Raw genomic sequence first — 20,158 nt, 5'->3', positions numbered from 1 at the left:
CTGGTTCGTTCTTGGATGAGTTTTTGATCTAGGAGAAGAGATCTTCATGAGGACCACAGTTCCTAAGGAGGAAGTTGGGGGTGGTGGCAGGGGGAGACCGGGCAGAAAAACAGAGTAAGAGGTCCCCTCTTCCTGAGCAGCAAACAAACCTTTCCTGTTTTTCGATTTTGCCCCAGGCTAGCTATGCTCAGAAATCTTTCAGACCTAGTGTTCTTCTTAACTCAGCTGGGAAAATCAATGGACTATATCATATTGACAGCTCTGTATACAGCGGATTGCTCCTGCCTACTTCAGCTGCCATAGCCTTAGGCCCACACAGGGACCATCCTCTCACTCCAACCATGAAAAATATAATTACAAGTAAAACTGAACAAAACTTAGTAGTATTTTATTTTTTCAGGTGAACAAATGTACCTACTCTATACAAATAAGGACAAGGGACATAAACTCTCATTCAGAAAAGAAAAAAAAAAAAAAAAAAGATTAAAAGGTGAGATTGACCTAGGAGGAGGATCTGAGGCAGAAAGGAGATAAAATGGAGATCATTCCTTCAAACTTTAAGAAAATTATATACATACACACAGACACACACACACGCACATACACATATATGTTGCCTATATGCCTATATATATATATATATATATACACACACACACAAATATATATATATATATATACAAATATATATATATATAGGCAAAGAGGCCAAAGCATTACTACCATTGAATTTTCAGCTAATTAACTTAGAGAGCTGTCCACTTCCATCTTATGTATAAATGGAAGTTTTCGGTTGGCAGGAATGTCTATGCTTTAATCTGGAAATTTTCTTCACAAATATACTCCACTGGGCTGAAGCTGGTTTTGATGTTCCTGAGGGATACTGGAGGTGGGAACATAGATTTATCATAGCCAGAATGGTCTGAACAAGTGTGACCAACTTTGAGGTTAGTATAGAACTCTTTACAGATATTAGCTCTCTTAAAGGTGCCTGACTCAGGGCTGTGTACTCAGTAGCCTGTCCTTGAGTGCTTGTGTCAAAGGCAGCCTTCTCCAAGATGTGAGAATACCATGTAGTCCATAGGTTAAATAGACAGAATCCAGTTAACCTTAGAGAAGTAAGTCTAAAGAGTAAAAACACTTTATCTTTTGAAAGTAGATCATAATCAGTCAATTCACCAGAAGTACAGGGAAATGTTTGTACGTGGGAAATGTTTGTATGTTATTACCCCAGAGGGGATTTGATTCCCTTCACCTAGTAAATATGAAAGTGATGATCAACAGAGTGGTGAGAAATAAGATAGTTGCACTCTGATTTAGAACTTCAAAAATTGTGAGTACCCATTCTTCCCTTCTGTAATCTTGTCTTCAAAACAAGGAGTTTTTAAAAAAAAGAAGTTGGACCCTCTTACCTATCTTATCATAGCAGTAATTGCTATGTCCCAGTAATGTAGCAGCTGAATCTATTGCCCCATCAATAAGTTCACATACCCCCATCAGGGTATGTGGAGCTAGCTGGAGAGATCCACTGAAGTAGGTCTCTGTGGAGAGTCCCCTTTCCTCTATCTTCTGTTCCAGCCAGTTCTCAGTAATGGAGACTTGGATGTTACATGTATGAGATACATTTGCTGACATTTCTAACTCCAAAGGGTTGACAGAGTGGTCTCATTTGGCATCACCTCTTTCCAATCTCTTGTTGATCAGTTAAAAAAAAAAAAAAAACGATGTGCTTTAGATTAGACTAGAAATTTCATGGGTAGGCCTGTATTGGCTTTTTATTAACAGTATTACCCTAGGAATCCAGATTTGGCTCAAGTAACTACCTGTTAGACAAGAGTAAAAGAGTCCTTGAAGTTGACTTGGGAATCCAAAACAGATAAATGAATTAAATGTGAGGCCAAGAGAGCACATCAACTCAACTAAGGTTGCGTTATGATCAGCCTGCTGTACCCCTTTGACTGGTCAATCTGCGAAAGGTCAAGCAACCCCAAAGGATCATCCAACATCATTTTTTAGGTCAAAGATAATGCACACATCTGGCAAAGGGAAGATACCAGGCCAGAAATGATAATGACAGCATTCTGTTCTCTTTAGCGGCTACCCAGGTGGCTCGGATGGTAAAAAATCTGCCTGAAATGCAAGAGACCTGGGTTGGGAAGATGCCCTGGAGGAGGGCATGGCAACCCACTCTCGTATTCTTGCCTGGAGAACCTCATATAATACAGAGGAGTCTGGCGGACTACAGTCCTTGGGGTTTCAAACAGTCGGACATGACTGAACGACTAGGGCTTTCACTTTCACATTCTCTTTAGAATCTTGGAAGATTCAAGGTTTGTTTGTTTGTTTGTTTGTTTTCCCTTTTACTGATTTTAGTCAAGCAGAAACAGTTTGTGAGCCAGTCTGGTTAGGGATGGCTTCCTACGTACAGTGATGTGAGAGAGGCCTGGCCCAGGACTCTGCCTCCAAAGCAGCAGTGTCTGCGTTCTTCCCATGGCAACATCTTTCTATTGGTTTTTGGCTCGTCTGCTTAGATTGCGAGCACAGCTTCACAGAGAGAACACAACCCATGGATTCAAAGTCCCCTGATGGCAGAAAACCTTATAATGTAAGATATGTGTTTGACAGAAAGATTGTTGGTGGATTTCTAAGTCCCTAATGCCATACATTGTATTTTATGAGTATAATATCACATATTGTATTTGGGTTTTGGGTTGTATAAAGCCCTGAACCTTCAGTGAGTCCAGCATATTATAGTTCAATATAGTAAGCACAAAGTAAAGATAGATTATGATAAAAGGATTCTACCTCTTCAAACATTCGTTTAATTAACTAGGAAACAGTGTGGCAGTATATTGACAAAGCATGGTGAGGAAGCACATATTGGTTCAAATGATACGAGAATGGAAGTATTATCTATTTAAAGTTGGTTGGTAAATAAAGCAAATTCAAATACCCTGGCAGGACTGAAAAATATTTTTTTTTTTATTAAGGTTAGTGAAAATTAAGATTTCTTTTTTTAAAAAGCATATTAGAATAAACCTCATTAAAAAAATCTTTACTAAAGTAACATTGAAATTTTAGTTGTGAAATTAAAGAATGGAGTTTAGACTTCAAGTAACCAAAATAGAGTATATGACTCGACTATGTTTTGTCTTTCTAGTAAAGAAGAAATAGCTCTTGAACAAGCAATTTATTCATTTTTGGCTTCCATGTAAGCTATTATTAAAGCCATAACATTATTAAACATATAGATTATTTTCTATCCTGTGACAAATTTTGTGAGTTAATTAATTTAACAAAATTTAATAGAGTATTAAAACATATGCAGAGTTAACCTTATATACTTTTATTTCATTCTGACACCTTGAATCAAATTATAGTTAACTTTTTTTTCCCCAATGGAATAATCTCTTGCTTAGTTAAGTAATGTCACAAAACTTGGACTACAGATATACTATCACATTTATGAAAACATAAATGCTTTTTAAAATAGACAATTTAATAGTTTTGTGAGACCTCATTGAATAGTTGAGATCAGAAGTTTTTGCAAGTATAAAGACATTTATTAATATTCTTGCAAATCATTTGTGATGAGAATTCATAAACTTAATCTTTCTCAATATGCTTTTAAAAGAAGAGTAAGTGCAACTCATTCTATTTTTCAGCTCCAGAGCCACTGATCATCAGTTATACAAACACTGCGTGGTTCAAGGCAAAAATTCAGAGACCTGTTGCAGGAGTGAAAATGAATAATTGGCTTATATGATCCTATCTTTCATTTTTTTAAATAAAAATGCTGCTCTACCTGGGCCAGGGTCTTTGACACCATAGCATTATAGGAGGCAGGCATTAAACTGCAAAATTCCAGCACCATCTGTATGATTTAAATCCTAAGAGATATATTGTCTCTGCTGCCAAGGCCAGAGTCAAGCTCAGCAGCCAAATGCTAGACTGAAGGAGAAATGGAAACAGCTTGATGGAGAGGTGGTTTCTGGTGCACCTGTGGTTTTGACAGCTTTTGCTGCTGCTCAAGGAGGAAACAGGTTGCCTGTTTGTTCTTCAAGAGCACTTCTGGCATCCTGGTATTACACAGGCATGCATTGCCAGCTGTGAGAGATGCTGCTTCCTTGTCACTTCAGAGAAAGATGCTCCTTACAGGAACATCTCTCTTGCTATTTCATTCAGAGAGCATGAGAAAGGAAGACTAAAAGGATCAAATGCAAAGCACAGATCACTAGAGGGGCAGGGTTTTGAAATAAACTGGGTCAAATTTTGCTTTCAAGCTGGAAATAAGTCTAATAGATAAGAAAGCCTTAATTGTTGTAACTTTTAAAAGCTGTGAGTTCACTAGTGGATGAGTTAAAGAAGGGAAGTGTGTCTCTACCTGCACAGTCTTTGTGTTCATACATTGTGCTCCGTCATGAGGAAGAGGAATGAGTGGAATAACCTGTCTATGTCAAGATATCGTAAGTGTAGAAAGGTAAACTATTAAATCATTAGTTCAGCTTCTTAATTGAACGTGTTTAACTGAAGTGATTCACAAATAATCTAGCACGGTTGCATATATTATCTCAGGATTAAATCAGACACACATGCGTTAAGACAGATTTTAAAAATTAAACGAAAATTAAAGCGTGTATTTTTATTATCAATTTTAAAATCTATTATAAAACTTCAATACTTAAAGCAATGTGGTTTAATTGATGTGATGAATCTATAGAACAGAGAATCTAAGACAAACTCAAAAGTAAAAGCGAGTGTCATGTATGACAAAAAGGGCTTTTCAAATGAGTCTGAAAAAGGTAGTTTGTTCAATGTGACACATCTGGCTAGCTATTAGGAAGACAGGAAAGCTAGATCCCATTCTTATTTTAGACTGAAGGCCTTGTATTAGACTGAAGATAAAGATGAATAAAAGACTGAAATGTAAAAATTAAATTTATTCAGAAAAAAAATCAAGACAAAATATAAAGAAAGCCCATTTTAATAACATCTTAAGAATCAGAGGTAATAAAAAATATGTATAAATGTAACTGTGAAAAGTGAAAGTGAAGTCTCTCAGTCGTGTCCGACTCTTTGCAACCCCGTGGATTGTAGCCCACCAGGGTCCTCCGTCCGTGGGATTCTCCAGGCAAGAATACTGGAGTGGGTTGCCATTTCCTTCTCCAGGGGAATCTTCCCCACCCCGGGATCATAACTGTATACCCTATAAAACTTTTTAATGACAAAAGAACAACATATGGTAATTTTTAAATTAAAAAAATAAAAATTAATGAAGAATATTTGTGATAATATTATGAATAAAACATATGTATCCTTAATTTATAAAAGCTCTTACCGATGTGTAATGTGTAATCTCTGGTGTCTCAGATATTAAAAAATCAGTCTGGCTTCAATCCCTGGATTGTGCAGATCCCCTGGAGAGGGGAATAGCTATCTTTCAGTATTCTTGCCTGGAGAACTCTATGGACAGAGGAACCTGGTGAACTACATACAGTCCATGGGGTCACAAGGAGTTGGATAACACTGAACAACTATTTTTTTTTCTTTTTTTACTGTTAATATATAAAAGCTCTTACCAGTGTGTAAGGGTAAAAATCATAATCTCAATAGAAAAATTGGCAAAGATCTTAGTAGGCTACAGACATAAGATAAAATGTGAGTGACTAATACAGATAGATAGGAAGGGAGGGAAGAGGGTGGAGTAAGAGATGAGGGGTGGAGAGGGGAGAGCAGATTAGAGAAGGCAAAGGAAGACCAGTTGTTTTAACCAGTTGGACAAAGATTTGGAGAATGGGCTGTTCTTGTGCACTAATATGCAATATATTCCAATGCTAATTGTGCATAGATTTGATCTAGCAGTCTCAGTTCTAGAAAGTTACTGTAGCTAATATAGCTATAAAGATATTCATAGCAGAATGCTTTATACTAGGAATTATAATAGAGAAAACAACCTAAATATTCATCAAGTATTATTTAATTGAATGATAGCTCATTTTATAATTGGATTTTGTAGTTACATTGAAATAATGATGTAGAATTAATTTGCTTGAAAAGATGCCCAGAACATATTGTTGAATGAGAGGGAAGAAAAAGGATTACAGAATAGTATATAGGACATTTCCCTAGTTATGATCCTTGTGTATTTATATTAGTATGTATATATGGATAAATACCCTCGGAGAAGGCAATGGCATCCCACTCCAGTACTCTTGCCTGGAAAATCCCATGGATGGAGGAGCCTGGTAGGCTGCAGTCCATGGGGTCGCTAAGAGTCAGACACGACTTTACTTTCACTTTCATTTTTCACTTTCATGCATTGGAGAAGGAAATGGCAACCCACTCCAGTGTTCTTGCCTGGAGAATCCCAGGGACGGGGGAGCCTGGTGGGCTGCTGTCTATGGGGTCACACAGAGTCAGACAGGACTGAAGTGACTTAGCATAGCATAGCATGGATAAATACCCTAAAAGAGTTTCTATGAAACAGCATCAATAGTGGTAGTGGTGGCAGTTGAAGTAATACATCATTTTACATTTCTTTATATTATGTGACCTTTTTCTATGAAAGTATATCATTGTTACAAAATGAATAATATTTTCAAAAGATGAAAAGTGCTTTAGTAATTTTACTAATCTGCCTTTTTACTATTGTTTTTATAACCTCTACTTTTTACCTGGAGTAAAGTGAGATGAGTGTCTATGCATTTCTATCCTAAGAGCATTTTATCTGGAATCATGTTGCCCAAAGAATTAATCAGGAGAAGCTTCCTGCTCATATCTTTCTGTATTTACAGGTTGTTGTTTCTTGGATTTATTTGCCATTTTGTTTAATCTATGATTCAAATATACTCAGCATATCCCATAAGATTTGATCATCTAGTTTATAATTACTTCCATTATTATAATATCTTGAAATTTGCTAGGTCAATAAATAGGGTTATAAATAAATGATTTTCAACCTCTTCTTTACAACAACTCAAAATGCTTCCATTTAGTTTTGAACATGTCTCAATATATCCACAAAAAGCCTCTAAACAAAATTAAGTTTAATTCACTCTAAAGGAAAGCAATTCTACAGACCATTTTATGGAAGGGGGGAGCCAATTTAAATAAATTATCAGATACTCATTTTATACAGATGAGTGCTGCTAATTACAATCAGTCTCATCTATTCATTAAAACTAGTCCAGCAGGCTTGGATAAACTTTGTCAGCAGTTAGTCACTGTGTTTCTTTGAAAGCCTTAAAACAAGATTTCTTTAAATATATTATGTATTTTAGACTTTTTACTTATTTAGATCATTTTTCAGGCATTCCCAAATAGCAGAGTTTTACAGATTCTGATTTGTGCATGTTCCTTCTTATTTGGTGCGTTTCATCTTTAAGTATTTTTGGTACTCTCCTCTTAGTATTCTTTTCTTTCTCAGTACTCTGCATGAAATCCTCAGTTGTTTCAGGTTGTCAGGTAGGTATATAGAGCAAGCTACATGTATCAGGTGAATCTTCTTATTGTTATTGCAGCAGATCAATTTGGTGTAATTCATTTCTTCTTTGACCTACCCAGGGTGGTATTATCTGTTACCACATTCTCTGTTCCATGACTTACTAGACTTGTAATGAGAAAGTCAAACGGAATTGTGCTTAACACTTATAAAACTGCAACAGCATGTCACTTGTTTTTCTTTCTTAGGCTGAGAGTAGAACATCATCTACTGATCGAGTTTTGTTTTATTGTTATTGTCAAATCCCTCCTAAAATCTTAAGATGTAAACTATTGCAAGCAGAGCCAATGGTCTCTTTGTTTGAGCATGCTTCATTCAAGCACACTTTTGATACATCAAGTAACTTGCTGGGCTGATACTTTCTTTATATAACCTGCTTATAAACTGTGGAAAATTCTGAAAGAGATGGGAATACCAGAACACCTGATCTGCCTCTTGAGAAATTTGTATGCAGGTCAAGAAGTAACAGTTAGAACTGGACATGGAACAACAGACTGGTTCCAAATAGGAAAAGGAGTTCATCAAGGCTGTATATTGTAATCCTGCTTATTTAACTTATATGCAGAGTACATCATGAGAAATGCTGGACTGGAAGAAACACAAGCTGGAATCAAGATTGCTGGGAGAAATATCGATAACCTCAGATATGCAGATGACACCACCCTTATGGCAGAAAGTGAAGAGGAACTCAAAAGCCTCTTGATGAAAGTGAAAGTGGAAAGTGAAAAAGTTGGCTTAAAGCTCAACATTCAGAAAATGAAGATCATGGCATCCGGTCCCATCACTTCATGGGAAATAGATGGGGAAACAGTGGAAACAGTGTCAGACTTTATTTTTCTGGGCTCCAAAATCACTGCAGATGGTGACTGCAGCCATGAAATTAAAAGATGCTTACTCCTTGGAAGGAAAGTTATGACCAACCTAGATAGCATATTCAAAAGCAGAGACATTACTTTGCCAACAAACGTTCATCTAGTCAAGGCTATGGTTTTTCCTGGGGTCATGTATGGTTGTGAGAGTTGGACTGTGAAGAAGGCTGAGTGCCCAAGAATTGATGCTTTTAAACTGTGGTGTTGGAGAAGACTCTTGAAAGTCCCTTGGGCTGCAAAGAGATCCAACCAGTCCATTCTGAAGGAGATCAGCCCTGGGATTTCTTTGGAAGGAATGATGCTAAAGCTGAAACTCCAGTACTTTGGCCACCTCATGCGAAGAGTTGACTCATTGGAAAAGACTCTGATGCTGGGAGGGATTGAGGGCAGGAGGAGAAGGGGACGACAGAGGATGAGATGGCTGGATGGCATCACTGACTCGATGGATGTAAGTCTCAGTGAACTCCGGGAGTTGGTGATGGACAGGGAGGCCTGGCGTGCTGGGATTCATGGGGTTGCAGAGAGTCGGACATGACTGAGTGACTGATCTGATCTGATCTGATTATAACAAGCCCACCAAGCCAGAACTCTTTGAGAGATTTCCAGACAGAGGGCTTATGTCTCTGCCACCTTAGATAGTAGCCTGATTTACAACCTCCAACTTTATAAGTCTTCTATGCTATGCTAAGTCACTTCAGTCATGTCCAACTCTATGCAACCCCATAGATGGCAGCCCACCAGGCTCCCCTGTCCCTGGGATTCTCCAGGCAAGAACACTGGAGTGGGTTGCCATTTCCTTCTCCAATGCATGAAAGTGAAAAGTGAAAGTGAAGTCACTCAGTCGTGTCCCACTCTTAGCAACCCCATGGATTGCAGCCCACCAGGCTCCTCCATCCATGGGATTTTCCAGGCAACAGTACTGGAGTGCGGTGCCATTGCCTTCTCCGAAGTCTTCTATAGCTCTGTCTTTGTTAGTAGACTTAGTGTACATGATTGTATGATACTTTCATCAGCTAAGCACTTCTGTTTATACTTCTGTCTCCAAAATCTGGCACATTATGGATACTTTCTAAATGTTCACTGAATAGATGTGTTTTAGTGATTAATTTTGGGGCTGCCCTGGTGGCTCAGTGGTAAAGAATCTGCCTGCCAATGCAGAAGACACAGGTTTGATCCCTGGTTCGGGAAGATCCCCGGGTGAAGAAGATGGCAACACACTCTAGTATTCTTGCCTAGGAAATCCCATGGACATGAGCCTGGTGGGCTGCAGTCCATGGGGTTGAAAAGAGCTGGACAGCACTCAATGACTAAACAACAACAAATTTATCTATGCCATTCATTATTTTGTAACACTGGCTCTAGTAAACACTTCATATTCAGTATTCCTCACTTGTTCTAGAAATGTCTTTTATAGCTATTCTGGAACTAGGATCTGCAACATTAAATAGCTTTTTCTCAATAACTTTAATCACTTATTTGAAGGAACGAGAGCTTGTCAAGCAATTCATTTTTCCACATGTTGGAGTAGAGTACTTACAGTGAGATGCAGAAAGAAGGCTTTGCTGGCTGTGACTTGTGCTAGAAACCATTTCGGGGCAGGCCCAGGAGTTTGATGTTGGGAGGTAGGTGAGGACAGGGACTTATCCTGACTCCTAGCAAAGATAGGCCTGTTGGCTAACAAACTAACATTGGGCTTCCAGGTGGCTCAGTGGTAAACAATCTGCCTGCCAGTGTGGGAGACACAGATATGTGGGCTCGAGCCCTGAGTCCAGATGAAATGACAGCCCACTTCAGTATTCTTGCCTGGGAAATCCCATAGACAGAGAAGCCTGGCGGGCTACAGTCCATGGGGTCACGAAGAGTTAGATATGATTTAGCAAATAAACAGCAACAACAAATCTAATAATTTAATGGAGATACCCTAAAAGTGTATGAGCATCCTTCTCAGTTATCGTTTAGCTAGTGAAGATAACAGCAAGGACACAGGGCCTTGCTAGAGTCATGGTTATCTGACGTTTACCAGTGACAACAGTATACATTTTAAAGCTTAAGGGTGCCTTGGGAATTCCTTTATCAACTTCATAATTAATTTAAATCTACTGTAATTAATTTTGTTGAAACCTGCAAAAGCCTATTAGCTGGATTTTGTAAACCAGCTGATACTAACTTGAGAGAGTTGGTAAGAATAAATCAGCCTCTATCAGCTAGCTATGTTACCCTGGCATCTGTCCAAATAGAAACAAACTATTTCCAAGTTTCAGAAAAGGTAATTAAATTCAGCTTAAAATGCATCTAAAAGTCATTGTCTGATGTACTGGCCCATGGAAATAAATAATTACATATTGTATTAATAGAGTATTTACCAGGAGTTCGAAGTACTGTTTTAATAAGGAGACTTCATAATAATCTTGTGAAATGGAAAGAAGGTACGTGTTCTCCATGTATATTATTTGCTGAAAAATAATATTCATGGAAAGTCATTGGCAGATCATGAGGTACCCATTCTGCATTGTGGGTCAACATTCTCACCAATAAACATGCCACTCAGCACCCTGTCATCAGTAGGGCAGTGATTTTTAGCTTTCTTCGTAGAAAGCAAATTGTTCTTTGGAAATAGTACCACCCTGCTTTCCAGCACTTTCTGTAATACCCTTGTTATCAAAGACTTAGCCCCTGGTTGAGCTCTCACCACAACGTCATCCAGCAAATTTCAAGGCTCCATTTATTCTATGCTGAAAACACAGTGCAAACTTGCCTCCCTCCCTTCTTCTGCCCTACTCTCCTTCATCTTTGGCTTACTCCATCATCACATACATGCACAGTAAGAAACCTGTTTCTGACCTTTGAATCCTTACCTAGATCAGAGATGATAATTTTGTTCTCTTTCTCCTTTTATATTACCCTGCTGCTGCTGCTGCTAAGTCGCTTCAGTTGTGTCCGACTCTGCGCAACCCCATAGACCGCAGCCCACCAGGCTCCTCCGTCCCTGGGACTCTCCAGGCAAGAACACGAGAGCGGGTTGCCATTTCCTTCTCCAACTTATATTATATTACCCTACTTATTACCTATTTGATTTTTGTCGACCTTAAACTTGCAGTCAACTCAACTACCTGGACTCATAATTACTTCTCCCTACCCTGGAAAACTGTAAGTTTCAAAGTACACTGGCTTATTTGCTTTTTCTTTCCTAAATTAGATGATTCGATCGATAGACTACATCCATGGCCTCCATGCCAATACCTGCTAGAAAAAGAGCTCATTGAGGGATTTGCATCTTCAGCGTAGGGCATCCTGGTCATTCTCTTTGCCTACAGATGATCTTGCCCTGTAGTCTGTCTAACCAAGAATCATCATCTTAAATAGACTCTTACCCTCTTACTCATGTCCAGTTAACTAGTTACCCAAACCTCAACATGACTCCTCAAAAGTGTAGGGACATTGCCTACATCTGAGGCCTCTCACTACAGCTCTTAGACTCATTCTGTAAGGAGACAGGAGACAAACTGTTTGGAGGTGATGGAGTAGTGAGTGCAGATGTATGCTCAGGAATTACCTCTCCCCCACCTCCCACCTTACATATCTCAGGTAAAGAGGATACAACAGTAAATATTATTTTTATCCCTGATCTTTTGATACCTTTTAAAACAGCATATCTTATATTCTAGGCAGTATAATCCTAATTATGAATCACAGTTTATTAAAAAAATCCATTAAATTTAACATTCACTTTTCTCTACATTTTGAATTGCAACCATGTGCATGTATTAACTTTATAATATTAAACTTAATTTTTTAAAAAAATGCAGTTGAAAATAGAAGGAGAAAGATTTGAGTATTAGATAAACTTATTCTTCATCTGAGCACTTTTATTGAAACAAGTCAGACTATGAAACCATTCTTAATGTATCTGCCTAATAACTTAACTGGGATGAACTTCTCAGATAATTTCATCAAGACCATGGGAAATCAAGAAAGAAAGTGATGATTTATTAATATAAATATAATCTTCTGTTAATGTAAGTGATCTAATGTATGTAATGTATCTAAATGATGGTGTGAATTTTAGTGATTATGAATTTTTCTTCCCTCTTCATTTTCAGAGGAGAAGAAAAGAAATTTGTTTGATTATAAATATAATATCTGTTTTGATTTGTGGAAACCCAAAAGATCCAGGATAAAGGACAAATCATAATGGATTTCAGGGGTTATAATCACTGCAGAAAATAGTAATTTGGTTCTATTAACTGACTAATTTAATAAAGAGGAGACTAGCCAGGATCATCTTAAGGGCACTTTTGTGTTCTTTGCTTAAAAACTATGGTATAACCTCAAGGTTTTGCAGAAGTGGGTACTGTAGCTATAGAAGTCTCGGATAATTTTCTGCAATTATACTTTGCTAAATGAGCAGAACTGTAGTTCAGGTAGAAAATGTCTCTGAATTCCTGGTGTCTCAGAAGATGCCTTTGGCCATTTGAGTGTTTTATGTAAATGTAATTCTTCCTGGAGTTTGAGGAACTGATCTAAGCTGAGGAGAAATCCTAAAAAGAGCAGAAAAAAATCCCAGAGGCCCCTTAAACAGTTCTGACTCATTTGCAACCTAGTTCTAAGTATCATCACCATGTTTTCTCTACTCAAGCACTTGATCCTAAAATAGTCCCTGTACAAACAATTATTGTGGTCATAACATGTGCCAGGAACTGCTCAAAAGGCTTTCATGTATTGACTCCTTTAATCTTCATAACAGCAAGACAAAAACATATTAATTGAGCCCACTACCCTCTACTACTTATTTGTTTTAATCCAATCATAAAAACTATAAACTTTATACTGAGGTCAGACAGCACATTGGATTAAATTAGCAACATCAACATCCATGGCATACTCTTTTAAAATTGATATTGTATAATTCACTTTGGATTTTGATTATCAAACCAAATTACAAAGCAATGTATTAGCTTGTGAAAATGCAAAATTCAGTTCTGCTGGAGAACAAATTTTGCCACTTATGAACCATGCCAGCCCATCGATAAGGATGAGAGTAGGCATTTCTGACCCATCTCAGTCTCTTTCATCTCTCTCAGCTTCTAAGTGGCAATTGAGAGTCTTGCTGAAAACCCAACTGGCAATGTAAAGTATTGGTTCTAATTCAGAAGTTTGCCTGCCTGAATATAATTAAAATGCAAGGTCACATGTTTTCTTAGAAAGCCAGTTATGACTAATACTGGAAGTATCTGCTTTGCTAAGAGATAAAGCGGGAGGTCTGAGTTCTAGGCCTGGATCTACTCCCAGTTAGTTCTGTCACATTAGATTAGTTATTTTCATTCACGGGGTCTCAGTTCCCATACATAGAGAAAAATAGGTTGGAATAAATGATCTTAAGATTTCATCTACCTCTAAAGGTCTAGGATCCACTGAATTAAAGAAAGAAAGCATACCTGTGGTAAAAAGATAATTTTCAAAACTTTCATATTTAGTTGAGTAGAAATAGGAGGGATAACTTAATTTCTGATATTCTAAAACCTTTTCCAAGATTTCCACAATATTAATTTCCTTCTTTTACTACTTTTAAGATTAAAAAAAAATCTCTTGAAAGAAAGAAAAGCAAAAGATCAGGGGCCCTTATTTATTAAGGTTCAAGAAACCAGGTAACACTGCTTTTGGACATTTGAATAACAACTTTTTTTGCAAGAAAGTAGAAATCTCTCAGCTTGGCTGTGGACAAATACTGTAAACTCCGTATGTCTTATGAAAGACCTGGGCTATCAGTGGTCATCAAAGAGGTAAATAGATTTAAGTCCTGTCTGAAAATGTGAATGGGCTCTCTGAGCCAATGAAAAACAGAACACAAGTTTCTGGAGTGTCAGTTTTATTTTCCAATTTCAAGGAAGTGGGTGGTTGTTTCTACATTAAAACAGACCTAGATCTATTATTTAAGAGGATGAAACTGTATATTAATGCTGAAGGGACACATGGATTCAAACTTCATGGTCTCTACAGCAGATGTTATCAGGTGACTGCAGCCAGTTCCAAAGATACACATTTCCTCTTCTGTCTCCAGAACATTTTGAAGGAAAAGTCTGAGAGACAGTGTTCTTGAGTATGTAAAATATTTATTGACATGGTTTGTGGTGTAAATAAAATGTAGAGCTTGTATTTTATCATCAGATGCAGTCTTGTGTAGTGAAAGAACATTTTTTTAAAGTCAAACAGAACTAGATCAGACTGGCAAGTCTATCCTTAGCTCTGTAGGCTGGGCTCATTGCTTCATGAAGAACCTCAGTTTCTTCAGTTATAAAAGAGTGATGGTAACTTAATAAGGTTGTCATGAGGATTATATTACATCACTTAGGTGAGGCACTTTGCTCAGTGCCTTGCATAATATAAGTCTGCAATAAATGTCTTTCTCCCTCTTTTCCTCTTCTTGCTTGGGGTTTTAGTAGCCCCCTCTTAGATTGTCCAAATTCTGACTAATAAATTCAGGGTTTATCCATCTAGAAATTTTCAAAGGAAAAATCTGAAATGTTGACTAATTGCAAAAGTGCTGCCAAACCTTTTGTTAAAGTCATCAATTTTTGTGTATGTGTTGCTTTTTACTTACACAGCAATGCTATTCATATACACCATGCAAAATACATATATCCCCTCTCCCACAGCCATAAAGAGATTGGGTTGACCAAAAATTTCGTTTAGGTTTTTCTGTAAGATGTTATGGAAAAAATCAAATGAACTCTTTGGCTAACCCAATACAGTGCTAGAAGAAAGTTGGAGATAGTAAAATCCAGTGATTTATGAGTAGTTACATTTAGGGTGCATACAAATTATCCAAGATGCCTAATTACTGACTCAGATCCCCTAACTCTTTATTATTATGAGATTACTTCTTTCCCTCCCCTTTTCTCCTCTCCCCTCACAAATATTTTTAAGCATTTATTATAAACCAGATTTAAGAGATACAAAAAGACTGGAAACCATTCTGATCCTCAGAGAGCTCCTAAATTAGTGAAGGGGAAAGGAGACAACTAAATTAAAAATCACATTATCTTAAAGTAAGTGCTAACAGAAGTATGTTCAAAGCACTGGGACTACTGAAGAGTAGCCTTCTTCTTTCCTAAAATAAGGACCTGGTGTCCAGCTCCTTTCAGATACAAGCTGTACTAGATTTTTCTCTGTCCTGAACTTTATAACTGATAAAGTTATTTATCAGTTCTTTTCTACGCTGCATTTATTCAAAATCCATTGAATAGAGAGTTGTGCAAGTCATCGCCATTCTTGAAGACAGCTGGTTTGTGTGTGTGAGTGTGTTGGATGAACATGCTCTATTAAGAAGAACAAAGATTGAAGATACAAGGTTGCTTATATAAGGAATGTTTGGGCATGCATAATTTCAAAATCAATATAGAAATAGAAGTCATTTCTCAAAAGAGTGAAAGTAAAATAACCCATGGAGAGAGAAGATAAAAGAAGATACAAGCAAGGGGAGGAAACATGTAATCAGCTATTTTATGAGAAAAACTCTTTTTGAATAAAATCAGCAACATTGGATGAAGATTAAAAATGAAAGATAATAGTTTTAATTTTGACTTGTTCAAAGTAGAGACATATTTGAAGCTTATTCAGTTTTTTATCAATTTTGGTTTTTATTTAATAATTAAGTTTAGTATTGCTGTTCACTCAGACTCGAGGCTTACACAAAAGTCAGTGATCAAAGCCAGTCCCCCTAATTATTTCTCTGGGCATATCTGCCATGCTATTTAGAATGTATCTAAAATCAGTGATTGTCAAAATATCCAAGGTGCCTTAGTGTACACGGATAATCTAATCACATGGCTGTACATGTGCAAAAGCAATAACAAGGGGCCACAGGTGCGTGCTGAATCTCACACTATCTTGTAAAAAGACAGTCATCATCACAGTAGTGACTTGGCAGTATTTTTTGAGAAGCCTTTGTGTGAGAGCCATAGAAATAGTTGGCATGGCCTTGACAGGGCTAGAAATTGACTCTGAAGGGAATCAGCCACTTTCAAAATGATATGGTGATGTTCCTTCTTTTTCTTGCCAATTTCCAAGTACCCTCAATTAAGAATACCCACAAATGGCTCTAGACTATGATCAGGTCTCACACTTTGCATTGGAAACCATCGTTCCCCTCCTTTTGGGTCCCACAGTTGCAGTATTGTCTTCCGTAATAGAAGGAAGTCAACTTTTCTTTGTACCTAAGTCTCAACAGGAATAGGCAGATGTCTGTTTTTGCAGCCAAGGATGGAGGGTCAAAAAGGTTTCAGATTGTATTTTGAGCCTTTGAATAAGCATGTCAGGATGTATTTTCTCATTGAATTGTGATTGTAAATGACTTTTCATTTATAGCTCACTTAAAATTCCATTAAAGCCAATTATAGTTTTTTAAAAGTCACCTGCAGTAGGTACACCTATGGATGTAATTTATCTCTTATACGTGAAAGTTCTTATTTCACTTCTAACTTCTCATACTTAGACAAGTCTCATTTACTTGTACTTTTGATAATTTTCTTTGTACTGTGTGCAACAATTTTTAATTGCTTCAACATTGTTGTTGTTCAGTCACTCAGTTGTGTCCAACTCTTTGCAACCCCGTGGACTACAGCATGCCACATTTCCCTATCCTTCACTATCTCTCAGAGTTTGCTCAAATTCATGTCCATTGAGTCGATGATAGTTTTGTAAATATGTGCTATCCTTCTCATCAACCATATGCTCCATAATGGCAAAGTACATGCCTCTTTTACTCTCCTTGTATCCCTAGCTTCTGTCCCAGTGTCTGGCCTGTTGTAGACATACTATAGTAAATGAGCGAAGGGACAAATGGAGGAATGGTTTTGTATGATTTGTAAAGGGCAGTGATAGTAAGAAATGGAATATTTCCTGCCATATCAGTAAACAAACATGTCACAGCCATCAGTGATTGCAGTCCCTCAATGCGAGCCTGTGATCCCTGAGGAAACTCAGGAAGGAAAAGAATATCTGCCATCTAGTGGCCATCAGACTGCATCCACTTCCTGCAGCCACTCCCTAAGGTGAGCCTTGAGGAAACTCAGGATGTGAAAACGTAGAATATCGGCCCCAGTTAACTGAGGTACACATCAAAGGAATGATTTCAATGAGCCCAGACTCTTGCATCTTCCCATACATAGATGCTAAATTCCTTGACTTGAGATATTTGTTCTTTTTTTTACCAATCATCATTTGATAGTCAGACTATCTGCCCTTTGTTGCAAAACTTCAACATAATGTGGCTCCTCCCCTCACTTCCACAGAGCAGCTCTCTCAGGGTCACTTGAGATACTGCTTGCCTCCCAGGCTTGAAGTCCTAAAAGTTCCCACCTAATAAAACATAACTTTAAATTTTAGGTTGTGATTATTTTTTAAGTCTACACTAGATATTGAGGTCATACATTAAAATGAAGGCAAGGCACATGGTCTGCTGCCTTCAGAAAGCTTATAAGTCTGTGTTAAGCAGGGAAGGAAAGAAGGGGAACATATGTAACTAACTGTAATATATGTTATAAGTGATACCTCATAAGTCCTAGGTGAAAATAAAGCAATGGAGGAGGAGCCATTGGGCTTCCCTGGTGGCTTGGATGATAAAGAATCTGCCTGCAGTGTGGGAGACTGCATGCAATGCAGGAGACCCAGGTTCAGTCCCTGGGTCAGGATGATACCCTGGAGAGGGGGATGGCTACCAACTCAAGTACTCTAGCCTGGAGAATCCCATTGACAGAGGAGCCTTGCGGGCTACAGTCCATGGGGCCACAAAGAGTCGGACACAGCTGAGCAACTAACACTTTCACTGTCTTTCAGGGGAAGCCACTGGTTGTTTAAAGCATAATATTAATGGAAAAATATGTTAACAAATGACTTAAAAATGAATTTTATAACGTCAGAAATATTCACTTATTTAGGTATGACCCTCCTGTAATGGCATTCATTTCAAACCTGGTTCATAAAATATATTATTAAGCAGGATTCTATTAATCTCTAAATCAATGTCAAGAATAAATATCTCAGTACAGTTACAGGCCAAGACGATTATTATATCTAGCCTAACTGTGAGACATACTATGATATTAAAGTGTCTTCTTATCTTTATAGAAAAACTGTGTTCAGTGTAGGGTTTAGGGGAAATTATTACCTGTAGGATTTTTTTGTTTTATCTATGTGAAAAGTTTGGTGGGCTTTGAAGCAATGTGGATTTGTGTTGGAACCCAGCCCTATTTGAGTGGTCTTGAAGTTTTAAAAAATTTTTAGCTTTATTTTCCTCATCTAAATAGAAGTAAAGACTAATTTTGTAGGATTGCCATAGGATAGTATTTGGTATATATAACAATGTTTGGAACAATCTATATGCTCAGTAAATACTAGCTTTTATTACATTGATGATCTGATTATTTTTAAGCACCTACTACTTGCAGCTAGTTTTGATTTGGTCACTGGAGGTACTAGAAAATAGAATCTGGTTCTGCTTTTAAAAGAATTTGCGGTCTATTTTAAGGGAAGTTTTAGTGTAACCTGCAGAAAAGGAAGTGAGAGCAGTAACAAAGTGGACATGAATATCAGAGCAACTAAGTGAATATCAGAGCAAAGTATGTGACTGGAATACTTTGGGGATTATCGTAATCATGGAGATTTCCCCCAAGGAAGCTGTTCACTGAACAGGCTTATCTGAGGGAATGAAAAAACCATCCTATTAGTTGGGAAATGTCATGAACCATTAAGAGAAGGACCTAAAGGTTGAAGAGAATGTTGAAACTGCTTCAGGTCTGGAGAATGAGCAGTGTTCTTTGCGGAGGATGGCTTTTGGGAAACCACATATGGATATTCTGTGTGTCTGATATGAGTCCCACCTATTTTCCTTCTCTGCCCCCTCCCTACCATCTTCCTCTTTTGATAACCTCGATCTTAGTTAACAGTACCACTGTGTTCTTTACCTTTAAACTTTAGATTTCTATTATATTCCCCTCCCTCTCTCTGCCCGTGTTCTCTTGTATAGCTCTTCTGTTCAGCTCTGTTCTTTGCATTTCACATCCGTTCTCTGCTTTTCTTCCTCAGTCTCATCCTTGGGTAGGCCCTCACAACCCTTACCAAGATCATCATAGCAGCCTTAAGTCACTGGTCTCTGCCACCTCCAAACAGAAATGCTGCCCCAGATGCATGTTTTCACACCAACACCCTATCCCATGGCAGTCCTATAAAATAAGTTTTAACTCCTATTTAGATGAGGAAAATGAAGCCAAAATAGATTAAAAACTTCCATAAGATCATTGTAGTAGGACTGAGTTCTAGAGCAAATCTATTCTGTTTGAAAACCCACCAACCTTTTCACAAGGATGCAAGGATTCTACAGGTAATAATTTTTACTTAATCCTATTTACTAACCCAACACAGTTTAGTTTTTCAAACCAACTTTGAAGATCTCATGTGGTCCATAGAAAAGAAAAACAGCCACATTTATGTGTTTGGGTATCAATATTCTCTAAAGTCCTAATCTTTCCTTTCTCATTGCAAATATCTCTTCCCTTTACATCCTTGGATATTAGTTAAAGTGATACCAGTTTATTTCCTGAACAAAATTTGCATTTTCTTTCTCTAGTTTTTTGTTCATTTACCAAGACTCTCTGGTCAATAACTATTCTTCCCACACGTACTTGCAAGTATCTTTTAGCATTCATGACCTGGTTCAGAATCTGCCTCTTGGAAGAAGTCTTTATAGATCACTCTTGTCAAATGAACTAACTTAACAGAGCTTTATTAGTTG

This window comes from Bos indicus, chromosome 1 (assembly GCF_029378745.1).
Source record: "Bos indicus isolate NIAB-ARS_2022 breed Sahiwal x Tharparkar chromosome 1, NIAB-ARS_B.indTharparkar_mat_pri_1.0, whole genome shotgun sequence".
Taxonomy (NCBI): domain Eukaryota; kingdom Metazoa; phylum Chordata; class Mammalia; order Artiodactyla; family Bovidae; genus Bos; species Bos indicus.
This window is presented reverse-complemented; position numbering follows the sequence as displayed.